Below are 13,419 nucleotides of genomic sequence, written 5' to 3'. Positions count from 1 at the left end.
CTCCCTCTCTCCCACTCCTCTCTGTGTGCACCTGTAGCTCTAAGTGCCTGCAAAAAGTCTAGCCCAAGCCTGTGCAACGCTGCTGCTTAGCAGGGCCCTGGGGCCTGGGGGAGGGGCACCTGACCCGCAGGGGGCATCGGGGGTGGGGCAGGCGTTTCAGGAGAAGGACCGATGAGCTGGTGACTGGGAACCAGGCCAATGAGCGGCCATGACACCCTTCTTACAGGACACTCCTCCCCTGGATGGGTCAATGCTAAGGAAAGTCAGGAGAAGCTGAGTTAGCCGGGGTGGTCACAAACCTGGCTTTCTCAGTGTCCCTGTTGTCCTCTCCTTGCTCACAGGGCTTTGTGTCTGCCATGTCCATCCTTATTCCTCTTTCTAGGTCTCTCCTCCATCAGGCTCAGCACATGATCATCTGGCATCTTAATCTGCCTCTTGAGAAAGCCTATCCTAACTGCTGGCCATGTCCCTGGCTGGCAAGGCACCCCAGCCTCCTCCCTCACCTGCGAGCCCCTTGCTTACCTGCACGCGGCCCTTGACAGCATAGCTGCACACCAGCGGCAGCCCTGGGAGCTCCTGGGGCGGGAGCCACAGCTGCAGTGTATGGAACCACAGCTGCTATAACTTGGCACATAGCAGACGTTTAATAGGTGTCTGCTCACTGCCCGAATGCCTGGAAGAAAAGGTACTGGTTTCCACCAAGACCAAAGCCACAAGGCCATAAGACCGTTTCTGCACTCGGGATTCTCCACCATCCTCATGGCGGTGGGTTTAAGAACATGAAAACGCAAGGCTGTGTCAGAGAGGGGGTCTTGAGGGAAATGTCAGGGATGTTAGGACCCTGCACTCACCTGATGAGAGCCCCCAGGCTCTCCACACCAACCCAGGGTGACGCAGTGGGTGTCTCTCTCTCCACGCTGGGGCTGTGCCAAGACCACATCTGCCCCTGAGCCTTCATTACTGCGCAGTCAGAGGTAGCAAAGGCTCATCGCTGAGCCCTGGGGACACTCCTGGCATTTCACCATAGGAATATGTCCTGGGGTCGAGTTGCCAGGAGGATTGCAAAGTGGATAGAATCTTCCTGACTCCAGGGAACGACTGAGCTCAGAATCACCGAGCAGATGGCCTCCCCGGTCCTTTCTCACATCCTGCTGCCATCCCACTTCTCTCGTCACCTTGCCACCACACAGAATTTATAGACAGCTTCCTTTCATGCAAGGCAAAGTCAGGCCTGAGAAAGAAGCTGTGTCCTTAATGTGACATTTCCCTCTGAAGAGGGTCCTGTCTGAGGCCTGCAGAACCCTCAGCCCAGGTCAGCTTCTGGGGCCAGATGGCCTCCTGGCAGGAGGCGACCTTCTGCCTAGGGCTCCCTGGTGAGGCCCGCGCGTCCACCCCAGTTCCTATGCTGAAGCACTAATGCCCAGCAGGATGGCACTCAGAGAGGGAGCCTTTGGGCACTGACTGGTTTTGGATGAGGTCACCAGAGAGGAACCCCCACGATGAGATTAGTGCCATTCTAAGAAGGGACCAGCCCACTCTCTCTCCCTCTCTGTCTCTCCACTATGTGAGGCACTAGAAGATGCTGTCCAGACCTGGGAAAGCTGGGCCTCCCCAGACACTCCATCTGCCAGCACCTGGATGTTGGACTTCCGGCCTCCAAAAGAGAGACATGAATGTCATTTAAGCCACCCAGCCTGTGTTCTTCTGTCATAGCAGCTGCAATGGACAATGGCAACTTTCAAGTGTCTGTCCAGAAGGCAGAGAGTTGGCCTGGTCCACCTCCACGCTGAGGGTGCTGTTGGGCTGTGAAGTCGTGGGTTCTGTGGGCTCTCGAGTGAGCGGGATTGGATGGGATTTCAGTTCTGCCGTTGACCTGGAGCGACGCTTTCGTGAATTATGGAATCTTGCTCAGCCTAACTTTTCCTCTTCCTAAAATGGAAGAAAATAACACTTCTCAGAGTTGCTGGAGGATGGGACATGAAAATTTACCCAAAGCCCAGCCGCTAACCTATGGTCAGTGGCAACAGACTGCACCCTTTCCAGCCCTCCGTGTGGAGGTGGACTTGCCATTTCCTCTGGGCTTCTAGAACATTCTGTGGCTCACAACAGGTCTGCAGCAAGGATCAAGGAGATTGCTGAGGAAGGAGAATCAGCTGAGTTGAACAGTTTTTAATAAAGGAAAACCCGTGAGCAATCAGAGCAGAAGATGCCCAGTAAGCAGGGGGAACAGACATGTAACCCGACATATGTGACTTTCATTTGAAATAAGTGATGGAATTCATTTCTCAGAACTAGATACATTCCAGGTGGATTAACATTAAGTGTAAAAAGTCCAGAAGTTCTAGAGAAAAGCATTGTTTAATACCCACGTACTTGAGGTGAGAGAGACTTGGAAAGCCCAATGCTGAAGAGAGAAGCCAAGGGTACAATGACGGGCTTCGTCACCAGGGGCTGTCCTGCACCAGGAGTGCCACCAAAGGCACCCGGCAGCCATGGGGCACATTGATCACACATGGGGCTAGCAAGAGGCTCGAAAGCTATCAGAAAGAAACAGAAAAGGGTTAAATACTCCTGGAAAGCACAAGGAAAGACATCACAAAGAAGAAATGTAATCAATTAATAGGCAAATAAATGCCCAACTGCATATCAATCAAATAAATGGGGGCTGAAATATCATTTTGCCTTACTGTAGGCAGCGATTAAAAAGAACAATAATTGCTCGGCAAGGATACAGATTAAGACTATTTTTGGGCTCATAAGTTGATACAATTTTTCTGCAGGAATTTGGTAATACTCCAGAGAGGAGCCCCCACAATGAGTTTAGTCCCATTATAAGAAGACCAGCCTGCTCTCTTTCTTACTATTTTTTAATCTTATATTTTGATTTTTTCCATATTTTTTTATTGGTGTGTTAGAGTGGCACATATTTGTTATAGTGTTTACATATTTGCCCAAGCCCACAATAGAACACTATAATTTGGCCATTGTCATTCTCTAGTGTTTCCCCTTCCCCTCCTCCTCCCTCCTCCTGGTCCCCGCCTCTGTTTTACTGATCCCCTTTCCATTTTCATGAGCTCCCCTCCCATCTTTCTCTTCCTTTCCTTCTCTAGCTTCCACATAGGAGAGAAAATGTCTGACCCTTAACCTTCTGAGTTTGGCTTATTCCCCTTAACACAAAGTTCTTAAGTGCCATCCATTTTCCTGCAAATGACATAATTTCGTTTTTTATAATGAAAAAAATCTTACTTTTTGCTTTGCCTCAGTAATTCCATCTTCAGGGATTCATGCCAAGGAAATGATCTCGAATATTGCAGAGATTCAGTAACAAGGACATTTGTAGCACTATTACTCACAGAAGCAAAAATGCATAAAGACATACTTTGAGGATTGATTTGATACTATTTTGAATACTACATGATTATTAAGATAATACAGTAAGAGAATATTCAATGTCATACAAAGAGGTTTACTGTGTGTTTTAAGTTGAAAAAAAAAACAGGTTATGAATTAGTAATACATTCCTTATAGGCCCTGACTTATTTTTTAAATACCCACACATATACACATGAGTTGACAACAGTAAACTCAATGATACAATTTTTATCTTGTACTGTTTGATACTAAATATTTTCTATTTTTCTCTGCAATAAATATTTATTCCTTTGCAATAAGACAAAATTTTTATTTTTATTTCAAGAAATTTTTGTTTCAAGAATAAGAATGCTCTGCTCTGGCTGCTGATTCTGTGGCCCCAAGGCTGCCTCTGGGACGCGGGCTTGCGAAGCGGGGGTGCAGGTGAGTGTACATTTGTGGTACAAGATGACCTCCTTCAGAAGGTGCCAGGGTTGGCATCTGGGAACAGTCTGCACTCTTGAAAAACTGCATGAAATAGGGAACACGCTTCACAGGGGGCGCCCGAGGGATGGTCCTCAGAGTCCACTGGGTTCTCGGGGTCCTGTCCCTGGTGCCTGTGGTCAAGCTCTAACGGGCAGGAACCCAGGACAAGTGTGGGTGGCTGAGGTGGGGATGGAGTCAGGTGGGAGCGGGGGCTCCCCTGGAGGGAAAGCCTTAGTCCCGTGAGGGGGAGCTTGGGCGTCAGGAGGGAGTCCACTGTCCTCTCTGCACCTGCTGCTCACCGGGAGGGGACAGCTTGGTTTCCTCCCACTGCTCCCCAGAGTTCCCTGAGGAGCCCCTCAGTGAGCACCTGGCCCCAGCTGCCCCGAGGGAGGGAAAGGGGAAGAGAAGTGCTTGGGTGTGGAAGTGCAGGGTGGGTCGGGACGGTTACTGAGCCCAGGTCAGGGAGGTCGCTCTGAGGGAACCCTGGCGCACTGCACCTGGGACATCTGGGTTCCAGCTCTGCAGAGCTGCTGGGGCCTAAGACAGAGGAGGCTCCTTTTCTAGGGGATAAAGGGCAACACTGCCACACCCATCGTCACCTGCTCACAGAAGGAAGGAGGCAGGGTCTGGAGGGAAGCCCTGGAGCCGTTTGAGGCCCTCTGGACCCACTGGACCTTCTGATGTCACTTCCCCTCCCTGTGTGTCTGTCTGACCCCCACTGCTGGCTGTGCCCTGAGGACACTTGCCCTTCTCACTGTCTGGAATGCTCTTTACCAACTGCAAAAAACACCGCTCTTGGGCTGGGGCTGTAGCTCAGTGGTAGAGCGCCTGCCTCACACCTGGGAGGTGCCGGGTTGGATCCTCAGCACCCCACGAAAATAAACAAATAAAATAAAGGCATTCTGTCCACCTATAACTACTACAATTTTTTCTTTAAACCCGCACCCCTCTTTATTCAAAGACCAGCCCAAATGTCCTCTCCTGGACAAGGCCTTGATCCACAGGCAGGCCGAGGGAGAATCAAGCCAGGGGGCAGAGCTGGGCATGAAGAAGTGGCCTCAGTGACCTCACTGAGGGGATGGGGATCCCTGCATCTGCTGCAGACCCCAGAGCGAGACCCAGCTCCTGCCTCTGGGGTGGGACCTGCGCAGCCCACAGGGTCCCTCCTCAGTTGAAATCATAATTTTTTAACATGTCTTTCAACAGTGCTCCACATTTTCAGGACTATAGTCCCTGTTTTTATTTTTAAAAATTTACAATTGAAGTAAAATTCACATAACAAAATTCACTACTTTTCAAGTATGCCCTTCAGTAGTGTTTTGGTCAGCTTTTTTGCTGCTGTGACTAAAGAGACCTGACATAAACAATTTTAGAGGAGGGTAAGTTTATTCGGGGGCTCATGGTTTCAGAGGTCTCAGTCCATAGACAGGGGCTCCACTCCTTGGGGCTTGGGATGAGGCAGGACATCATGGTGGAAGAGTGTGGTGGAGGGAAGCAGCTCACATGATGATCAGGAAGCAGAGAGAGAGAGAGAGAGAGAGAGAGAGAGAGAGAGAGACTCCACTCACCAGATACAAATATATACCCCCAAGCCAAGCCCCCAGTGCCCCCCTCCTCCAGCCACACGCCACCCACCTTCAGTCACCACCCAGTTAAACTCATCAGGGGATTAATGCACTGATTGGGTTAAAGCTCTCATAACCCAGTCATTTCCCCTCTGAACCTTCTTGCATTGTCTCATTCATGAGCTTTTGGGGGACACCTCACATTCAAACAGTAACAGTGGGTTTTAGCAGGATCACAAGTTACACAATCACAAGCACTGACTCCAGAGCACTTCATCACCCCATGAGGAAGCTCTGCTCTAGTGAGCAGTCACCCCTGGCTCCTCTCTAGCCCCAGTCTCTGAGGACCTCCAATCGACTTTCTGTTCTGGATTGCCTGTTCTGTGCATTCCATGTAAATAAAAACATATAATTTATGACCTTTTGTGTCTGCTGCTCAGCATAATGTTTTAGAGGTTCATCCAACAATCCAAGTTGTCGCAAGTATTAACATTCATTTCTTTTTATGTCTGAATAATGAATATTCCCTGGCAAGGAGAAGCCACATTTTGATTATCCATGCATTCCTCCATTCATGGACATTGGATTATTTCTATTTTGGGGTATTACTTTTTAAAAATTTCTTATATGTTCCTTTTAGTTATACATGACAGAATGTATTTTGACATATCATGCATGCATGGACTATAACGTCCCTTTCTTGTGGTTGTACATGATGTGGATTTACTCGGGTTGTGTATTCATACCTAAACATAGGAAGTTAGGTCCGATTCATTCTACTTCTTTCCAACTCCCATCCGCCTTCCCTTCCCACCATTCACCCCTGTGCAATCTGGTGAGCCTCCCTCCCCTACACACCTATTGTGACTCAGCATCCGCACACTAGAGAGAACATTCAGCCTTTGGTTTGGGGGGATTGGCTTATTTCACTTAGCATGAGAGTCTCCAGTTCCATCCATTTTCTGGCAAATGCCACAATTCCATTCTTCTTTGTGGCTGAGTCATATTCCATTGTGTATATATACCACATTTTTGGGCAATTATGAACAATGCTGCTATAAATATGCGGGTGCTAGGTTTTATGTGGGTACATTTTCATATCTCCTGGGAATACCTAGCAGTGGAATTGCTAGGCCACTTTACCTTTCACTTTTTGAGGAATTGCCAAACTGCTTTTCCACAGCAGCTACACTACTTTATGTCCCCACTGGCCACGTACAAGAGTTTTGAGTTCCCACGTCCTGCCAACTCTGATTTTCTGCTGTTTTGATTATAGCCAGCCTCACGGGCATAACCTGGATGTCAGGGTTTGGACAACAAAAGCTCCTAGGTTAATACAGGAGTGCTTAGGGAGGAGCGACTGGACTCGGAGAGTTGAAACCCAACCAGGCCGTCCCACTTAGCGTGGACTTACTGAGTGGTACGTGGAGGCAGGTCACTGTGGGTGGCTAGAGGACGCAGGCCCTGGGGGTGGACCCTGGAAGGCCGTATCTTCTCTGCAGCCTCCTCTTTCCTTACTCTCTCTTCTTCCAGCGACCAAAAGTGGAGCAGCGCCCCCCCACCCCCCTCTCGCCATGATGCTCTGCCTCACCTTGGGTCCCCAGCAATGGAGTCGGCCCACCGCGGACTGAACCTCTGAAACCATGAGCGAACACAACCTTTTCTCTTCTAGGCTGTTCTTGTAAGGTATGTTGGTCGCAGCCATAGTGACCACGGTGGCACCTCGCTGTGGCTTTGGTTTCCATTTCTCTAGTGACTAATGATGCTGAGCGTTTTTTCTTGTGCTCACTGAGCATTCATGCATCTTCTTTGAAGAGATGTCTATTCAGGTCTTTCACCCATTTTTAACCTGGGTTGTCTGCCGCAGTCTGGCTGGGCACAATTCAGGAGCCATTTATCAAGCAGAAACGAACTTTATTTTTAGAACACACACACCACACCACACAGCTCTTCAGGAAAACCCTCAGAGCCCAACTGCCACCACCGGCTACCCACAAGCCTGTCAACCCTCCCCCCATCCCCACTCCTCCTGCTCTTGAGGCCAATTGGTTGGGTCGCATGGGCGGAGCCAAAAAAAAGTCCCCCAATGAGCAGCTCCATGGTCTGAAAGGGCGGGGAAACAGCCCAATGAGCATCACCGCAGAGGAGCCAATCAGCTGGCAGCTAGAAGTTTGCTGGGGCCGCTGTGAGCCAATCATCAGCTGGCAGCTGGAAGTTGGCTGGCAGCTGGAAGTTGGCTGGGGCCCCTTCGGCTGTGGCTCTCAACAGTTGTCTTTTTCTTAATGAGTTATATCTCCTGATTCCAGATTTCCACAAATCTCCCAATTTCCACCCTGGATCTTCACAAAAGTCCTTACTTCAGCCATTGAGCTTCTTTTCTTTTCCCCAAAAAGAATGCAGATACTAAACTTTTTGTCATCTCTGCCTCCTTTCCTCCAGCCCTCTCCAACTGTGTTAGCCTCTTCTTTGGGTCCCTGGCTTCGGCAGCCATCACCCCCATCTAGGTACTTAACCTTTGGTCAACGTTGCTTTGGCTCACTGGATGTTTGGGATGACTTTTAATTCATCTGTTAAACCTTAAACAATTAGCATAACTCAGCCTTGGGTTCATTGAGAACTTCACCAGCAAGGGCCCCTGGCTGGCTCTTGCACCTGTGCCAAGGTCCCGGAAAGAAGCTCAGCACTGGAGCCCAACCAGCAATTCCCTTTCTTTCTAAGCCTAACAATAAATTTTGTACTTTGGAGGTTTCCAGCACTTCCAGAAAAGGAATCAAACACACACTGTGGCCCAGCCCATGTCGTGGTCCAGGCAAATATAGAGAACCTAAGATTTACTCTGACAAAGCTTTACAGAGGGGTCTTTTCAGCACGATCACCCAAGGCTTGGCAGTTGCTGGAGAAAGACCATCAGCCTTCTCCCTCTGCAGGGCCCAGCAACAACTGGCACGCAGGAATTCTGAGTTTGCCTACGTAAAAATAAGTGTATTATCCAGCCATGGGAGATATGGGAAAAGAAAAAAGAATCAGGGGACACCTATGGCCGTTCATGTTGTCCCAGATGGAAAGAAGCTTAAGGACACCGGGTCCCTGCCCGCTGGGTGGGAGAGCTCTGCTGTGCATCCTGGGAGCTCCCAGCAGCCCTCCTGCCTGGTCAGCTCCATGACAGCTGCCTCCCACTCTGCTCGCTTCCCCGGTGATTTATCCTGTCACTGATCCTTGTCTCAGGATTTGCTTCCAGGGGATCCCAAAGGTAGAGCCCAGACCTGCCTCCTAGACGTCTTCCCATGGGCCTGGCTGCCCCTCTGGCTGCCCCAGGGAAAGGGGCCCTTTGAAGGACCACCTGGCCTCCCGGTCTCCTGCAGTCTGGACCTTGGAAGCTCCCTCAGCTACCACTTTAGGGGACAGTACCACTGTCCTTAGACAGATTCCAGGCCCCCCTCACAACTCCTGGAACATACGTTTGTGGGCTTGAGAAACTCAGCACGGCGTCCTCAGAGACCTTGATCTTGACACTGATTCCAGAGGCCTTAAAAAAAAGGTAAAAAGAAAAGCCTCCAATCTCCTTGTGGGTACATGTGGGTACACGTGGGTACAAAGGAGGCACCACTGTGTCCTCCCGGGGCCAAGTGCTGCACTTGGTGTTCCCAAATGCTGCTGCCGCTCAGCCCCAGGGCCCCCTGACCTCTGCTTCATATGGACACGACCTCTCTGAGCCCAGGGGTCTGCAGGAGGCTGACCTGCCCCTGCCCACTTCAATCCTGCCGTTTTCCCACAGGTGCAAGGGAGTCAACCTGCACAAGGATCATGGTGGGCCAGCAGGACAGTGCTGGGGGGAGACAGGCTGAGGACTGTGGCGTCCAGGGGAGGGGGAGGCGAGTGTGACCAGGAGTGGGTGGGCATGAGTCCGGGTGTCCCGTGCAGGCGGGCAGTGGTGTCCTGAACACCGAACACTCTCTAAATCAGCTCATCCCACCACGACCCCTGAAGTGGGGACTGGCATTTGGTGTAATTTTACAGAGGGGTATACTGTGGGGCACAGAGGTGTGACATTCTTTGACAAAGGTCACATGATTTTGCAGCCCGAGTTCAGGGCGAGAATGCAGAGGGGTGTTCTGGGTGCTGCAGGTGCCCTGAGCAAAGACCTGCTGTGGTTTGGGTTTGGGTGATGGTGCTCCAGGCTCCCACAGAGAGTGGGAACTTAATACAAGGACGGTGTTCAGGGAGGCCTTGGGGAGGGATCAGGATTAGATAAGGTCAGAAGGGTGGAGTCATCCTTGAATCCTGGTGGCTCTATAAGAGGAGAGATCAGAGGGGACCCATGAGTGCACTCGCGGTCTCTTGCCAAGTGATGCCCTGCACTGCCTTGGAATTCTGCCAGCAAGAAGGCCACTGACAGATGCAACTCCTTGACCTTGGACCTCCAGAACCATGAGCAAAAATAAACCTCTTTTCTTTAATGAGTATGCAGTCTCAGGTATTTCATTATAGCAACGTGAAATGGACTAATATAACCAAGGAGCTATGGAAGTATGCAAGCAAGACAGGGACACAGAATGCCAGGGGCCAGCAGGGCTGTGAGCCAAGATCAGAAACATGCACAAGGCCTCAACCAAACAGACAAGGGCCTGGAACACTGAAGAGACAGTTTCAAATGTCATCACAAGGACTGTGAGCCCCTAAGATGTCTGAGCTGGGGACAGCAGGGCAGAACCGTGGTTTCTAAAGATCAGCACGAGGTAGGGAGACCAAGGAAGGGAAAATGACTTGCAGAGAGAAGGAAGGAGGGCCAGGCCGCACTGGGCACACGGCTCAGCAATCTTGCTTAAGTGGTCACATGATCAGAAGTGGAGATTGAGAGGCTTAGGGCTTACCCAGCGTCCCTCGCATCTGCAGCCCACCCGCTCAGAGTCAGCCAGAGTGACCCCAGCCCCATCACCCCGTGTGTGCTCCCGTGTGCCCGCCCCTCCTATCACACACCCTGGGGAGCTCTCCCTGAACAAACGCTCTCAGGATTATCGCTCCAGGCCCACCCGGTCCTCAGGGCAGTCAGTGGGGGACCTGTGCTCACAGCAGGCGGCCGTGCCTGGTGTCTCTGCTCGGCCTGGGAAGCCCCGAGCAGCCCCTGCAGGTGGAAGCAGCATCTTTGGGGTGAAGCAGGCGAGAAGCAGCAGAACCCCAGGACCAGGCCTTCCCTCCTGGGGGCCTCTTCTCTCCGTCAGGCTCAACTACTCCCCGTGACAGAGGGTATGGGGACCAGGGACAGGTGGCTCTCTCCCTTCACCTGCATGGTAAAGGGCAGGGGGAGCTTAGACATCGTTCCTCCTCCTGCCAGTTCTGGGATGGCGTGGGCGTGTGCGACCAGCTTGGCCAGGACATCCTTCAGAGTCCGGCTCAGTCCCCATGAGACTGAGTCACAGCTCACCTTGTCATCCTCGGCCTACTGAGGGCCAGGAGAGCTTGTCCTGTGGCTGGTCAGTGAGGCTTCGCCACCCTCTCAGGCCTTAGCAGGAGCAGATGACCTCTCTGGACCTGCTGGTCACTGTCACTGCAGCGCTGCTGTCAGGGAGGGCCTTGACAGTCGGGGAGGAGTTACGGTGGTCGGAGCCACGGCCTCCCTCCTGGCTTCTCTGGGAGGCTGTGGCCCTGACACCATGTGCATCAGCGATGCCCCAGGTCTCCTGAGAGGAGGGCTGTGACCTCTACCCATCGAGCACTTCACATGAGTGAGATTCTGTTCCTCTTCCCATAGTAGCTCACTGAATCCCCAGGTGGGTGCTGCCTACTTCATTCTGTAAGGAGGTAGGTTTAGAGGGGTCGCCTGCTTGCTCCAGGCCATGGGGCTCATGACCAAAGGCCAGGATTTGCCCCTCCATCGGCAGGAAGCCCCCTCGCCACCTCCACACGCGCTTGCTGCAACTTCCACGCAGGGCCATTTAGGATTGTCACCGGCTCTTTTTGGCTGTCCCATGTTTACTCATTCAGCAACCATTTGTGTGGTTTATATCTACCTGTGGCTTTGGTGGAGGGAGGGAGGGGGGGAGCAGAGAAGGAGGGAAGGAGCAATGAGAGAAAGAGGGAGGAGGAGGAGGGAAGAAGGAAAGACCTTCACGTGCTGCTGCTTGCTCGGCCCCTGGCTGCTGCATGTGCCTGTCCGTGGGACCCGGCTCCTTGCTGGGGGAGACGTGGACAGGTGGGGGCAGGCTTGGGTCTTTGCAGCCCTTAGGAAGGGGCCCAGGAGCAGGAGAGCCTGGGAGCTGGGGCAGCCAGACAAGGGGCCTTGTGGCACCTGCCTCACAGGCATTGTGGCCACTTGTCACCAGGCAGCATCAGCTGCCCTCCAGGAAGGCTCAGGACAGGCAGTACACACAGCAAGGGACCCTAGGTGGGCAGACAGACACCATGGTGCCCGTGGAGAGCCAGGAAGGGGGACCACCACAGGGTCAGCTGTCACCAGAAGCCCAGTCCCTGCATAGGACCTGCTCCCTGTCACAGCACCTCTGCCAGAGCTCTCAGTGCCCAGGGAGTGGTATTCTCGGTTCCTGTCATCCTGGCAAAGTATGCTAACAGAAAACAAAACAAAACAATTGCCGGGTTTCTCTTCTCTCGACTAAAAGGCTCAGGGGTCACTCCAGTTGAACTGGGTTAACTGGGCTGCAAAAATAACCACACAAGAGACACAAATACCTTTTTGTTTGGGGTCACTGTGACCCCTCCTCAGACCTTAAAGATCTGCAGAGAGAGAGCGAGAGCACACGCTGACCCCTTTTATTGAGGAGAAGCTCTTCAAATGAGGCAAGGGGTCAGGTTTCAGGGGGCTGAGTCTGTCTTCATGATGTCCACTGTCGGCAGGTTGACTGACACCTGGGTAGGCCACACCCAAGGGCACAGTAAGAGAAGGGGACACACACAAGGCACTTCCCTGGAAGATTCTATCCTAAACAGGGCAAGGGGTTATATTACAAAGGAACAGGTGAGCGTAGCTTCACCCATGGGCTGTAGCAAGACACACCCATGCACGAGACACCGACCCTAGAACCCAGGAAGGGTGGGGAAAGCTCTGCCACATTTCTGCGACTGAGCGCCTCAGCACCCAGCCGGGGAGTGTGAGTGTGACTCAGTCAGTGTAAGGTTGGTCTCCCACAAACAATACCTTGATGATGATGATGACGATGATGATGATGACAGTAATAGAGGCAGTAACATGGCCGCAGTTTGCCTGCGTTGCTTCACGGAATCCCTGAGACAACAGACAACCACCACCGCCTTTTGGCAGCTCAGGGACCTGTCTCTGCTGGGCGCTGCGGAGCAGGTGAGTGGCCTTCTCTGGGCGGTGGATTCTGTGCTGTGATTGGCGGATTGGCTCAGAGGTGCCCTCCCTGATGGGGGGCGGGCAAGGAGCAAGGTGAAATTTCTAGAAGTGGGAGGCTGGGAGGGTGGGAGGCTGGGAGCAGGGAGGCCTGCCCGGGCTCGCCACCCAGCTGCTGTCACCCACGTGGGCTGTTTCCTATGTCTCAGCGCGTGGGACCAGCCCTCTGAATAGACTCCCAGCTGGCCCCGTTTCCCTGTGAGACGATGTGAACAGAGTTGAAGGATCAGAAAGGAGACGCTGGGAACGCCTGCCTCCTCCTGGAGGCTGACGCCCGGAGGCCGGCTGAGCAGGGGCCGAGTGCCCCAAGACTCAGGTGCGTTCCCGGGCTCTCATCTGTCGTCCTCAGCTGGGCGAGGGGCACCTGTCAGGATCATCACATGGCGTGTCAATCAGCTTTCTGTCCCTGTGACCAAGTGGCTGGAAAAAAAAAAATCAAAAGGAGGAAAAGCTTTACCGGAGCTCACAGCGTCAGAGGTTTCAGTCCATAGGTACGTGGTCCTGGCGCTTTGGCCCCCGCTGAGGTGAGGACATCCTGACCAGGAGCCCAGCTGGAGTCCCCACAGCCCCTCAAGGCCCCGCCCCCTTCCCCGAGGCCCCTCCCCTCCCCGAAAAAAAAACAACACCAAACACACCCACACGCGCCTGCCC

General features: G+C 52.5%; 2 long non-coding RNA genes across 2 annotated transcripts; both read right to left on the bottom strand.

The window, feature by feature from the left end:
* Positions 1-732: 732 nt before the first annotated feature.
* Positions 733-3,750, bottom strand: LOC125617263. Its single transcript, XR_007348208.1, has 3 exons — positions 3,247-3,750; positions 2,374-2,537; positions 733-1,929 (listed from the first exon to the last, which is right to left on the bottom strand). It is a non-coding gene; the product is annotated as an uncharacterized LOC125617263 (long non-coding RNA).
* Positions 3,751-12,275: 8,525 nt separating this feature from the next.
* Positions 12,276-13,359, bottom strand: LOC125617262. Its single transcript, XR_007348207.1, has 3 exons — positions 13,226-13,359; positions 12,553-13,132; positions 12,276-12,336 (listed from the first exon to the last, which is right to left on the bottom strand). It is a non-coding gene; the product is annotated as an uncharacterized LOC125617262 (long non-coding RNA).
* Between the last annotated feature and the right edge of the window lie 60 nt (positions 13,360-13,419).

The sequence above is a fragment of the Marmota marmota genome, unplaced genomic scaffold (assembly GCF_001458135.2).
Source record: "Marmota marmota marmota unplaced genomic scaffold, marMar, whole genome shotgun sequence".
Taxonomy (NCBI): Eukaryota; Metazoa; Chordata; class Mammalia; order Rodentia; family Sciuridae; genus Marmota; species Marmota marmota.
This window is presented reverse-complemented; position numbering and strand designations above follow the sequence as displayed.